Below are 12,367 nucleotides of genomic sequence, written 5' to 3'. Positions count from 1 at the left end.
CTCTGACCCTGGCACTGCAGTCATGTCACTGATGTCTCTCAAGCCCCTCTGAACGTCCCTTGAAACACAAAGCCATGGAGTGATCCCCCAGCATGGCCCCACATCATAACCCTTCCAGTGACATTTCTTCCTCCTCATGCCCAGTCTCTAGTGTTCAAGCTGCACTGTGAGGGAGTTTTTTCCCCCCTTTGCTCATTTCCACTACCAAGGTCAACTCCATCATATTGGAAATCACTTCCTCATTGAAATGCCACTTATCATCTTTCTTGTGGCCTGTCAGCCATTGAGAAGAAGGAACCTCACCATCATCTTCCAAGGCACGTGCCAGCTTCATGGACAGACACAACCAAGTCACGTCCCTCCTGCTATCGAGTTGTGTCCTCAAACAGAAGAGCCATCACAATCCCTTACACAAACCTCCTTCTTCCTCCATGGGCCCTGCCAGGTGCTCAGGCAGACAGGATCCCACTGGCAACACGTGTTGCCGCTCTCTCTGCATCATTCGTTTTCCACCCCATAAGATGCTGCTTTGCCAGCGAAACCGACCCCTAACCAGGTCGGGGCCAAATGCTCACACAGACCCCAAGTATAGGTGAAGCAAAATGGCGTTTATTAAAATGTGGCAGGCACTTAAATATTCTTGTCCCGCTTTGTCTACACCCCTTGCATACACGCTGTCCTATTATGGGACAGCACCTGGCAAGCCCTGAGCATAGGGAACCTGACCCCGTCACACACCGTCTCCTCGCCACGCCTACTACATCTCCCCCTCCCTATGCTCAGTAATATCCCGTAACAGCGCGAACGCAAACGCTACAATTGTTCCCGATACCTGTGATACTCTATACTCTATGCATTGGTCCATAAGCTACTACACAATCCTTAGCAAGCAATTCTGAAAGCACATAATCACACACGGCAGAATAGCGGCAATACACACAATTACTAAGAGTGCTAATACTATGTCCTTAACGATCTTCGCAGTCCAACTCCCGAAGTTGCCAAACGTCTTCTTGAACCAGTCTCCGATGGGGTCGTCGTCCACCTGGATCCTCTCCGTATGGTCTCGCAGGGCTTTCAGCGCTTTATGGATGGATACGCTGTGGTTGCTAAGATTGAAGCAACACATTCCTTCTAGGTCTTCACATTCATGCCCCTGTGCCAGGAGCAAGAAGTCGATGGCTGTTCTGTTTTGCAGCACCGCATGCCGAATGCTGTTTGTGTCTTCTAGCATCGCATTCAATACTAATGTTGTTAAATTCGCCTGCTTAACTGACCAACATGCTAGATGTTCTATCTGAGCCAAGCTCTGTGCTGCAGCAACCCCAGGGTCGTTCAGAGATTTTATCAAACATGCCGTTTGGCTAGCTAGATTGGTGTTGTTACGGCAGCTGGAATGGTTTGTAGTGTACCTCGCAAAGGCTTCTAACGTGTATTGAGGGATGCCCATTAGGCAAGTGCAAAAGAGTGAGGTTGCCGATTGCAAGCTAAAGCAAAAGTCGTTTTGGCTCGTCTTATTTACCTAAGTAACCCGTAAATTCCCTGACAGTGACGAAAGGTGAATTCCCTCGCTCCCTGTGATAAAGCAATAACCACCACACACACTAAACATAGCATTTGCCTGTTAGAAACGCGTTTTCTCGTTGGCAGCAACGGTTGAGTTTCCTCCACGCTTCTCCCGGCCTTCTTTTGGGGTTCCTGGGCTGTCTCCTTCTTCGGCGTTCACAGGAGCCATACCTGCAAAACTCAGAGTCCCTCGTTACTGTTCTCTTTCATCAGATCTGGTTTGACCTTTCTCGCCGGGATCCACATGACACTTCCCGTATTGACATGTTTTACAGCAGCATACCCTCTACCCCATACTAGAATCCTCCATCCTGGCTCCCATATTCCTGCCTCCTTTCTTATTTTGACTAGAGGGCCTTCCTCTAGAATTCTGGGTTGCCAGTGCTTTTCTACTGGTGCCCTGCTGGCATCCCCTCTTTCATAGTGATTTAAGGCAAACTGAGCTTTGGCCAGTATCTCTCCTTGTCTTGCTATTGGGATTCTGTCGTTATATCCCTCCCCCTCCCCAAGAACATAGATCTTTTCTTTGAGGAGGCGGTTAGCCCTTTCAACAATGGCCTGCCCTTGTGAGTTTCCCGGAATACCCGTAGTATGCTGAATTCCCCAGGCCTCTAACCAATCCTTGGTGGACCGTGATGTAAAACATGAGCCGTTGTCCGTTTTAATTTGCACTGGCAAGCCGAGGACCGCAATAGCCACAGCCCAGTGGGCCTGGGCCGAGGTAGAATTAGCTTTTCCGTGTTGGGTAGCCACGATCATCGTGGAGGCTGTGTCAACAGTAACTGCCAACCACGACCGAGGTGACATTCGCGGCTCCCACGTAAAGTCCGTCTGCCATATCTGCAGCGGCCCTAAACCGCGGGGGTTGACCCCCGCCCCAATAGCAGGAGCTGAATTACAGTGAGGGCAGGCCTGCACCACATCCCTTGCAGCTGTAATGGAAATACCACAGGCTCGAGCGAGTGCCCGGGCGCCTATGTGAAGCGTGGAGTGGAGGTCTCTGGCCTTTCGGATCGTCAGGACACGGGACCCTGCAGCCGCATCTGCGGCTGCGTTGCCCTCTGAAAAGAATCCTGGTACATCCGAATGACTTCTTACATGTAAAATTGCTATAGGCTCTACTCGGGTGCACAAAGCATCTTCTAAGATAAGCGCTGCTTCCGTACTAGGGATGCCTTCTTGGCCCATTTTCAAAGCGAGCTTAGCTGCAAAAGCAGAATCTGTGACTATGTTACAGGGAAGGGAGGGCCAATAAACAATCGCCATCGCAACAGCCCTGACCTCGAGCATCTGAACGCTGGCGCCCGGATCTGTGAAGATTATGGAATCCCAGCGACCATTTGTTTCCCACACTACTGCCCCTTGCCCCGTTGATGATGATGCATCGGTAAACAGGGTAGGCCCTTCCACGGGCGAGTCTTGCACCCTGCACCGTAACGACAGCTGCAATGGTCTCGCCAGTTCGAAAATAGGGGGCGAGTCCGCAAATGTGAGGGAAGCTGACGTCCCTTCCAAAGCAAGCAAGATGGGCTCTGGGAGCGGTAAAGAATCACAAAATGATGTAGGGAGATAGATAATGGAAGGTTCTTGTCCAAAGGTTCTGACAGCCGTATGACGGCACTTACGAAGAAGCCTAGCCAATATTTCCAGCCAGGAGGAGTACGCACGCGTGGGCTGAACGGAAAAATGCCACCACAATGGTTGCGGTTTGGCTCCCAAGTCATGGCCTATAACAGCAGCCGCCCCACTCTCGCATTTACAGGCAGCTACTTCTAGCTCCCTTCCAGGATCATATCGAGACAGAGCCGAATGACAACAGGATTCTGTTATTTCCTTCCATGCCTCTGCCATTTCGGGCGTGATGGAACGCGCCTCGTTCGGATCTGAGCCCTTAAGCTGCTCATAAAATGGCTGCATGAGGCGAGGAGGGATCCCCAGTGCCCCTCAAACCCATTGTAGGGCTCCTACTAGCTTCTGCACATCCCATAGCGTGCGTATCCGGGGTTTGATGTCAACCCCGACTGGGTGGACAGTTTTGTCTCCCAGCTGATATCCTAAAAACTGGACCCCCGATCCTCTCTGGATCTTTTCAGCAGAAATAGTGAAGCCGGCTGATGTCAGGAGCGTCACCACTTGGGCTTCTAATGACTGGAGCCCCGATGGGGTCGGGGATGATAGCAGTAGATCATCCATATAGTGCAGCAGGAGGAACTGCCTAGGGGACTGTCGGACCGGACTCAGGACTCTGTCAATCACTATCTGACAGATCGTGGGAGAGCACGCCATCCCTTGTGGGAGCACTCGCCAGTGATACCGACGAGCCGGGCCTTGGTTATTACGGACAGGAACCGTAAAGGCAAAAGCCTCCCTATCTTGCTCAGCCAGGGGTATGGAGAAAAAGCAATCCTTCAAATCGATAACAACAACCCCCCAGCCTGCGGGCACGGCGGATAGTACGGGCGCACCCTGCTGAACTACACCAAAAGGCACTAACTGAGCGTTAACTGCGCACAAGTCGTGCAGCAAGCGATAGGATCCTGACCGCTTCTTTATCACAAATACAGGAGTGTTCCATTGACTAAGAGAGGGTTCTATATGACCTAAACGAAGCTCTTGCTGTACTAATGCGTGAAGCGCTACAAGCTTTTCCGTCGGTAAGGGCCACTGATCTACCCAGACAGGTCGCACTTCCTGTCTCCAGCGCAGTGGGATCGCATACTGCGCTGACAATTGGCAGATCGTGGCCCCCACTATAAATTTGTTATGCGTGCTGCCACACCCCGCAGAAAGTTCCTCCCCAAGAGGGTTCCCGGCACCTGCGCCACCAACGGGGTAAGCAGAACAGGCCTTTCCAGGGAACCATCCCTGTTGATTACGATAATCTCAATCTTCTGGGCGGACCTCCGGGTGGGTGTTGTTCCTCCCACTCCCGCTATCATCTGTGCCGCCCCTGTAGGCCATGTAGAGGGCCAATCGGATTCCGCAATAACCCGATGTGATAGAGAAAGCGCCCGTGTTTGTAGGGCTAACTATAAACGCGGCTGGATTCGCTAGGCCCTTTTCTTTCGCTTTCTCTTTAACTTTAGCCCAGTCAGTAACCGGGCCCCCCCCCGGCCGCGGGCTCCCCCGCCCCGCTCCGCCCACCACCCTATCGCGTTCTTCAAGGGGCGGTTCTGGCTGAGACGTTTTGTCCAAAGAAGGGCATAAAGACGGGACAGGGTAAGGTGGGGGCGGAGCTGTCGGCTCACACGACTGACTCGGCGACTCCTTCTTCTCCGTCTCTCCGCCTCCGCTCTCTGCCGTCGCCGCCATCTTGGCCTCGTCAGATCTATGAGAAAGCAAAGACCCGCTCCCGGCAGCCCCCGTCACGCTCCAGTCCTCCCCGAACCCTCCTTCTGCCTTTGCCGCTTTAAGAGCCCCAAGTATCAAGCCCCACGTTTTAAGCTCTGAGGCTTTTTGGTCAGACATGGCGCGCTGGCACAGCGCCGAAGTAAGTGAGTCCCACTTATTTGAATCGAGCACCTGTTGAGGGGAGTCCAGCTCACCCTCCTTTTCTAGCCGCGATAACACGGCCGCGATCTCCTTCTTAGAAGGAACGGTCTTACCGCAATAACTTTTACAAAAATATAAAAGTACCTTAATTACTTGATCCATAGTTACACACGCGACCTGCCAATACCCCACAGGTTCCACCGCAGTGTGTCTTCCGTAGGCGACCTGCCAACACCCCACAGGTTCCACCGCCTTACGGGCACGCCGGGCAGCTACTACTCACAGGGTAGATCACGTCGGGGTCACCACTTGTTGCCGCTCTCTCTGCATCATTCGTTTTCCACCCCATAAGATGCTGCTTTGCCAGCGAAACCGACCCCTAACCAGGTCGGGGCCAAATGCTCACACAGACCCCAAGTATAGGTGAAGCAAAATGGCGTTTATTAAAATGTAGCAGGCACTTAAATATTCTTGTCCCGCTTTGTCTACACCCCTTGCATACACGCTGTCCTATTATGGGACAGCACCTGGCAAGCCCTGAGCATAGGGAACCTGACCCCGTCACACACCGTCTCCTCGCCACGCCTACTACAAGAGGCAGCACTACTGCCATGTCAGACACGCGGCACAGATTTCCGGATGAAACGTGGGGACTTGTGAGGCAGGCTATTTAAGAGAGCAGAAAATACATGACACATCTCCTGACGTGACCTTAGGGGTCTCGGCCCTCCTAAATGATTCCATGATTCGATAATTCTATGGTACTGTGATTCTGTGGTTCTGTGCTTCCATGACTCATTGATTCTATGAGTCTGTGACTTCTGTGGTTCAGGTATTCCGTGATTCTGAGATTCCATGATTCTAAAAGTCATGGTCTTCAGGTTTGGTAAGGAGGAAACGTGTCTGCCATAGCCCAGGCCTGTTATTCACTCCTGACCTCCTGCATGATCACAAAGGCACTGAGTGGACACTGCCAGCCTCCCTGTGCTTATGTGTCCCCATCACCCACCTGTCCCCACAGACTTCCAGGTCCCTGTCACCAACCAGCTCCCATTTGGCTGCATGTCCCCATATCCCCATATCTTCATGATTTCCCCATATCGTCATGATATTCTTATGTTCCCATGATGCCCCCATATCTCTATGATGCTCCCATATCTTCGTGTCCCCATATCCCTATGTCTCCTTGCTTTCCAAATATCTCCCTAATTTCCTCACTGCCCACATCCCAGTTGCCCTCTCACCTCCCCCAAATGCTATATCCCCAGTTCCCCAAACTATCAGCCCAACAACTTGCATCACAGGACTCAAGAGAAGTCAGGGATGAATCCTTGGACAAAGCCTTGATATGGGGACGGTGGTCCTGGGGACAGAAAGGCTGGGGTGTGCTAGGTGCTGGTATCTGGGAGCTTTGGGCTCAATGCCATGGGGATCCCAGCACTCAATGTTCTTCCTCTGATCCCTGGTTGCCTCCTGTGCCCCGGGGCTGGGGCAGGGGATGGCTGCATGCCAGGTCAGTCTGTGCCAACGGAGCCTGCCAAACCCAGGGGCACTTGGGGGTTGTGGGAGGGACAGTGGGAGGATAAATGCAGCCCTTGCTTCCTGCAGCCTCACCCAGCTCCCAGAGCACAGAGGAAGATGAAGGCAGCTGCGCTCAGCCTCGTGATGCTCCTCGCTGCCCTGTGCTGCACAGTGGAAGCTCAGGTGAAGCATCCATGGGGGATGTGGGCTGGGGCTGGAGGGGATTGGCCATGGGGTTCCCTGATGCCAAGGTCTCTCTCACTCCCTCTCCTACTCCTCTCCCCACAGCCACTTGTGCAAGCACCGGAAGTTGTTGTGGTGAGTGCCCGGGCAGCCACACAGATTGTGTCCAAGGGTTGCCCTGCAGGGAGCTCCGCAGGGACAGGTGGAGTCTGCCCCTGCCTGGCAGAGGCCACCCCTCAACTTGGAACATCCAAATTCCTTCCATTTGCACTCTAGTCCCCTTTTCATTGGGTCCCCAAATGCCTTCTCTTTGGAGCTCCAAATGCCCTCTCTTTGGGTCCCCATATCCCGTGCTTTTGGCACCAACAAATCTCCTTCCTTTGGCATCCCAATTCTCATCTGTTTAGGTCCCCAGTCCCCTCTCTTTCATTTTCCCCCATTCACCTCTCTTTGATATCCTCGTTCCTCTTCATTTGGTACTCCCAAGTCTCATCTCTTTGCAATCCCTATTCCCCTCTCTAGGACCCCCCAAGCTCCTGTCCTGTCCCTATGTCCTACCCCAACCCTGGGTTTCTCCATGGGCAGAAGTGCAGACAGAACTTGGCAGCCACGGGGTTGGGGGCAGCCCTAGGGCCAAACTGGGGGCTTGGATGGGGACACCCAATCTCACAGTTCCCTCATGGCTGCCCCTTGGCTCTTCTTCCCCAGGAACCACCACCTGTCCTCGTTGAAATTCCTGGTCCTGTAAGTTGAGGGGTGACCCTGGGATAAGAACGGGGGTGCGATGTGTTGCTGTCCTCTCTGTTTTCCTGGGACTTGGAGACACCCCTGGGCCCCAAGGCCTCTGTTTGGCTCCCTCCTGCGGTGGGCGATCAATGGGCAGGGGAAGGAGGCAATGGAGGGCAGTTGGGGCTGAGCAGGCTACAGGACCTTGCCTTGGACACGGTGTTCTAGAACCCACAATGGGTCCCTGCGCCTTCAGGGCCTCTCAGTGTGTCCCATTTTCCTTGGTTTTCCCAGTGTGTTCCAGCATTTCCCATTGTCCCTCGGTGTGTCCCTACACCTCCTTTCTCCCCAGGTCGTGCTCAGCAGAGCAGAGGAGAATCCCCCACGTGAGAAACGCGCGGTCCTGGATCTGCATGTCTAGGTGAGCAGCACGGGGACACCTGCAACCCCACAGGGCACTTGGGGACCTTGGGTGTCCCGTAGCCCTGAGGACCAGGGATCAGGGGCTGGGGATGGATGGTATGGAGGGGACTGTCTCTGGCCTGCTCCAGGGGGACCTGGGCACTGTCACCTCCATACCTTCCCTTGCACTCTATGGGGCAGTGCAGAGGAGGGGATTTGGAAGGGGCAAGCTCAGGCTGCCCTATGGATAGCCAAGGGTCACCGTGCAGGTGGGACAGGAGCTGTGGCTGCTGTCCCAAGGGGACCCACATCCTGCCCTGGGCCTGTTGGCTGCTGCCAGCCCTTCTTCTCCTGCCCTAAGTCCTTGGGGACAAACCCTGCAGGGACAAGGATTCTCCTCACCTCTGATGCCCTCTGACATCCTCTGATGACCAAGGTTGCCCTCTGACGACCAATGGAGACCCAGATGATTAATGACACCCTCTGATGATCAATAAATCCCTCAGCAAAGCTACACTCTGTGTCTGTGTCCTTGTTCTCATGCTCAGCAGGGACTGCTTGGACCTGTTCCTGCCTGGCAGTGGCCACCCTGAAGTGCTGGGAGGGGTCCCCAGCTCCATGCCATGCACACAGTGACCTACAACCCTGTGGGCTTCCACACTCTCTCATCATCTGCTCCAAAGTCCTGAAGGATGGAGCTCCTCATGCTGCCATGCAGCCTCAATACCCTGCCTCTGTTTTCTCCCAGATCCTCCTTCCAGTTTCTCCAAACTCTTCACCCTTTGCTCTACCTCTGTATGGCCACAGTGCGATCACATCACTCTCCTTTAGCCCCCTCTTTTATTGCAGCTACCTGTCCCTCCTCTGGGTCTGCTTTATTCATCTTCCTTCAGTCCCCCTATCCCCTACCCTGCCACCTAAAACAAGGTCTGCATATCCACACCCATGGACTCCTCAAATATCCTGATGATCAGTGACGCCCTCTGATGACCAGTGACACCCGCTCTTGATTAATGAGGCCTTTGATGGTTAATGAACACCTCTGACAATCAATGGAACACTCTGACAACCAACAAAGCCTTCAGATGACCACAGTCATCTTCTGATGGCAAAATAAGCCCTCTGACGATCAGCAGATTGCTGCTTCACGCGCAGGGAAGGGAACAGTGGTAAAGAAAGATTCTGACATCATACTGGGAGATAGCATGGTTTGCTCATCATAGCATAATGGTTTGCTTCTGATTTAATCAGAGAATCTGGAGAGGAGAGAGGGGCTGCATCTGACTTCCCTGAGAGACACGACTGTAGTTGAAGAGATGAGGCAGGTGATAATCTGCAGACAAAGCAGTACTGCCTGATGTTGGTCAGGGTGAGCTCCTTCGACCAGTTTGATGACCAGGGGTCTGGAGATCATAGAATCCTAGAATCACCAAGGTTGGAAAAGACCTTCGAGATCATCCAGTCCAACCATCCACCCATCACCAACAGTTCTCACTCAACCATGTCCATCAAAACCACGTTTTCACATTCCTTACACACCTCCAGGGTCGGTGACTCCACCACCTCCCTGGGCTGCCCATTCCAGTGCCTGACCACCCTTTTGGTAATGTAGTATTTCCTAAAGTCCAGCCTGAATCTCCCTTGGAGCAACTTGAGGCCATTCCCTCTAGTCCTATCACCAGTTACATGAGAGTAGAGGCTGACTCCCAGCTCACTGCAACCTCCCTTCAGGTAGTTACAGTGAGCAATAAGGTCTTCTCTGAGCCTCCTCTTCTCCATGCCCAGATTCAGAGCTCCTGGTTAGATAACAGTGAAACACACCCGGTGTCCAGGTACAGTCATCAGCTTTAACGCTAATATGTGCACTACAATTATCTGCAGGCACACCGCAGGCAAAGTGTTTTTTGTTGGTCTGCAGGACCAGAGGGCTGACACACGTGCAAGGAGAAAGGAGAACAGCGTGCAAAGGTGGTGCAAAGAGAGCAGCACTGAAAAGAGCACGTCCTGCTGCTGCCCATGGCCGTGGCTCCAGGGAAGCAGCAGCACAACTCCAAGGCAGCAGAGAGGGAGCGCCCAGCGGGCGGTGAGGGGCAGCCCCACAGGCACCAGGGCTGCTGCAACGTGTGGCATTGGGCTCTTGGTTCCTGCAGCCCTCCTGTGTGCAGGGCTGCTCTCTGAGATACAGATGATAGTCTAATTTCATTCTTATTATTATTATTATTTTTAATCTACTCAAACAGCCATGTGCTTGAAGAATATTAAAGATTTCAGGAGTAAGAAAAAAAAACAAATGTACATGGGAAATATCAATTAATAATATTATTTAAGTGGAGTAAAAACTATTGCAAGAATTAAAAAAATTAAAACCAAAAAAAATAAAAAAGAAATATTACATGATGCCATTCCCAGCTTTTCTTGAGTTTGTGGTAATCATGTGAAGATGATGAAGATATAATTAATGCTGAAAAAACATACATAGAAATAGTTTCTTGAGGACAACCTTGAGCTCCCGGTTCCTCATGCTGTAGATGAGGGGGTTCACTACAGGAGGTACCACTGTGTATAACAGTGCCAGCACCAGGTCCAGAAATGGGGAAGAAAGTGATGGGGGTTTCAGGTAGGCAAATGTGGCAGTGCTGAGAAACAGGGAGACCACGGCCAGGTGAGGGAGGCACGTGGAGAAGGCTTTGTGCCGTCCCTGCTCAGAGGGCATCCTCAGCACGGCCCTGAAGATCTGCACATAGGACAGCACAACGAAAACAAAACAAGCAAGAAAGATTAAGGCACTAAATATGATAAGCCCAACTTCTCTGAGGTAAGAACCAGAGCAGGAGAGCTTGAGGATCTGGGGGATTTCACAGAAGAACTGATTGATGGCATTGCCTTGGCAGAGAGGCAGGGAAAATGTGTTGGCAGTGTGCAGCAGGGAATAGAGAACCCCAGTGCCTGGTGTCCCAGAGGGCATTGGCCATGGCTTTGGGGAGAGTGGTGGAGATGCAGCCCAGGTCGAGGAGGGCGAGGTTGAGGAGGAAGAAGTACATGGGGGTGTGCAGGCGGTGGTGGCAGGCTACGGCTGTGCTGATGAGGCCGTTGCCCAGGAGGGCAGCCAGGTAGATGCCCAGCAAGAGCCAGAAGTGCAGGAGCTGCAGCTGCCGCGTGTCTGCCAACGCCAGCAGGAGGAACTCGCTGATGGAGCTGCTGTTGGGCATCTGCTGCCTCAAGGCATAGTCACCTGTTTGAGGAGGGAAAAAAGGGAAAATGTTACTCCAGATTTCTCCAAGCAAACCGTACTCAGTGACTTCTGAAACCTCCTACACTGCCTCCGTCCTTTCTGCAAGACCTCTCAACTCTGGCTGCTGCTGGCTGACGGTGCCACAGAGTACGAGGAACTCTGCTGCAGGCTGTGGATGAGTCAGCTCTGTTCTACAGCAATAAAACAATTTAAAAACAGAGTAATCTCAGATTAAAAACCTGAGGTATCAAGGAGCTTTCCACAAATTTCTCAAAACTGGACAGCAGAGCTCTGTCAATATATTTTCTTCAGTTGCCCCAGCATTCATGAAAAGTGTTTTTAAGGTAGAAATCCTTGATCACTGTGAGACACTTCAGGTGTCAGTGTCACTTTTGATGTCAGAGAGGCAAAGAGCATACCCTGCACTTCCAAATGATTGGTCCACCTGATCTGCTCTGTGTTTGCACCACTGGAGGATGGTCACACTCTAGGAGTTAACCTGACAAGACTCTGGTTGCCAGTAAGAGCAAAGGTTAGCTGTGCAGAACTCCAAGTCTCTCGTCTTCCTTACTGTACCAGAGGAAGATCTCAGCTCTCCCTTTCTCTCCTGGGACACTGCCGTCCAGCAGCATTTCCATGGCCTTAGCACTGAGGCATCTTCTCCATGGTGCTGCTGGAGAACACAGAGCTGCCGTGGCAGAGCTGCAATATTTTGCAGGGCTGACTTCAGCCCAGGAGGAACCACAGGAGCAGAGTCAAAAGCCCAGAACGTGGGGTGTCCTAGAAAGAGAGTCAGCTCATTCCTCGCCCTAAAGTCAGCATTTATCAGAGAGTTGAGCCCTTAATGCAACTCTTAATCAAGTTCTCATGCACTAGGAATGGATGCACAGGCTGACTGTGAAAACAGGCCAGGGGGTTGCTGTAGGGAAGCTATGTGCACTGCAGGGATGGCAGTGAGGTGCCCATTTTCCTCTCCCAGCCTTTGCAGTCAGCACTCTTCTCTCCCTCCCTGTCCATGTCTCTGCCGCCTGCAGCTGTCCCTGCCTGCAGCTGCTTCTCTGTCCCCACGTACCCTACCTGGGGCTCACAGGTACATTACAGACGCTGTGTGCACAGCTCTGCCCTGCCAACCCCTCTTGGCCCACGGGAATCTCAGTGTTTGCAGGTGCCAAGGGTCAGGTCACACACATCCTGGTGACACTGGACACAGGGCAATGGTGATTTGTATGGATGCAGGGGCAATAA

The sequence above is a fragment of the Phasianus colchicus genome, chromosome 29 (genome assembly GCF_987193195.1).
Source record: "Phasianus colchicus chromosome 29, bPhaCol1.hap1.1, whole genome shotgun sequence".
Classification (NCBI taxonomy): domain Eukaryota; kingdom Metazoa; phylum Chordata; class Aves; order Galliformes; family Phasianidae; genus Phasianus; species Phasianus colchicus.
This window is presented reverse-complemented; position numbering follows the sequence as displayed.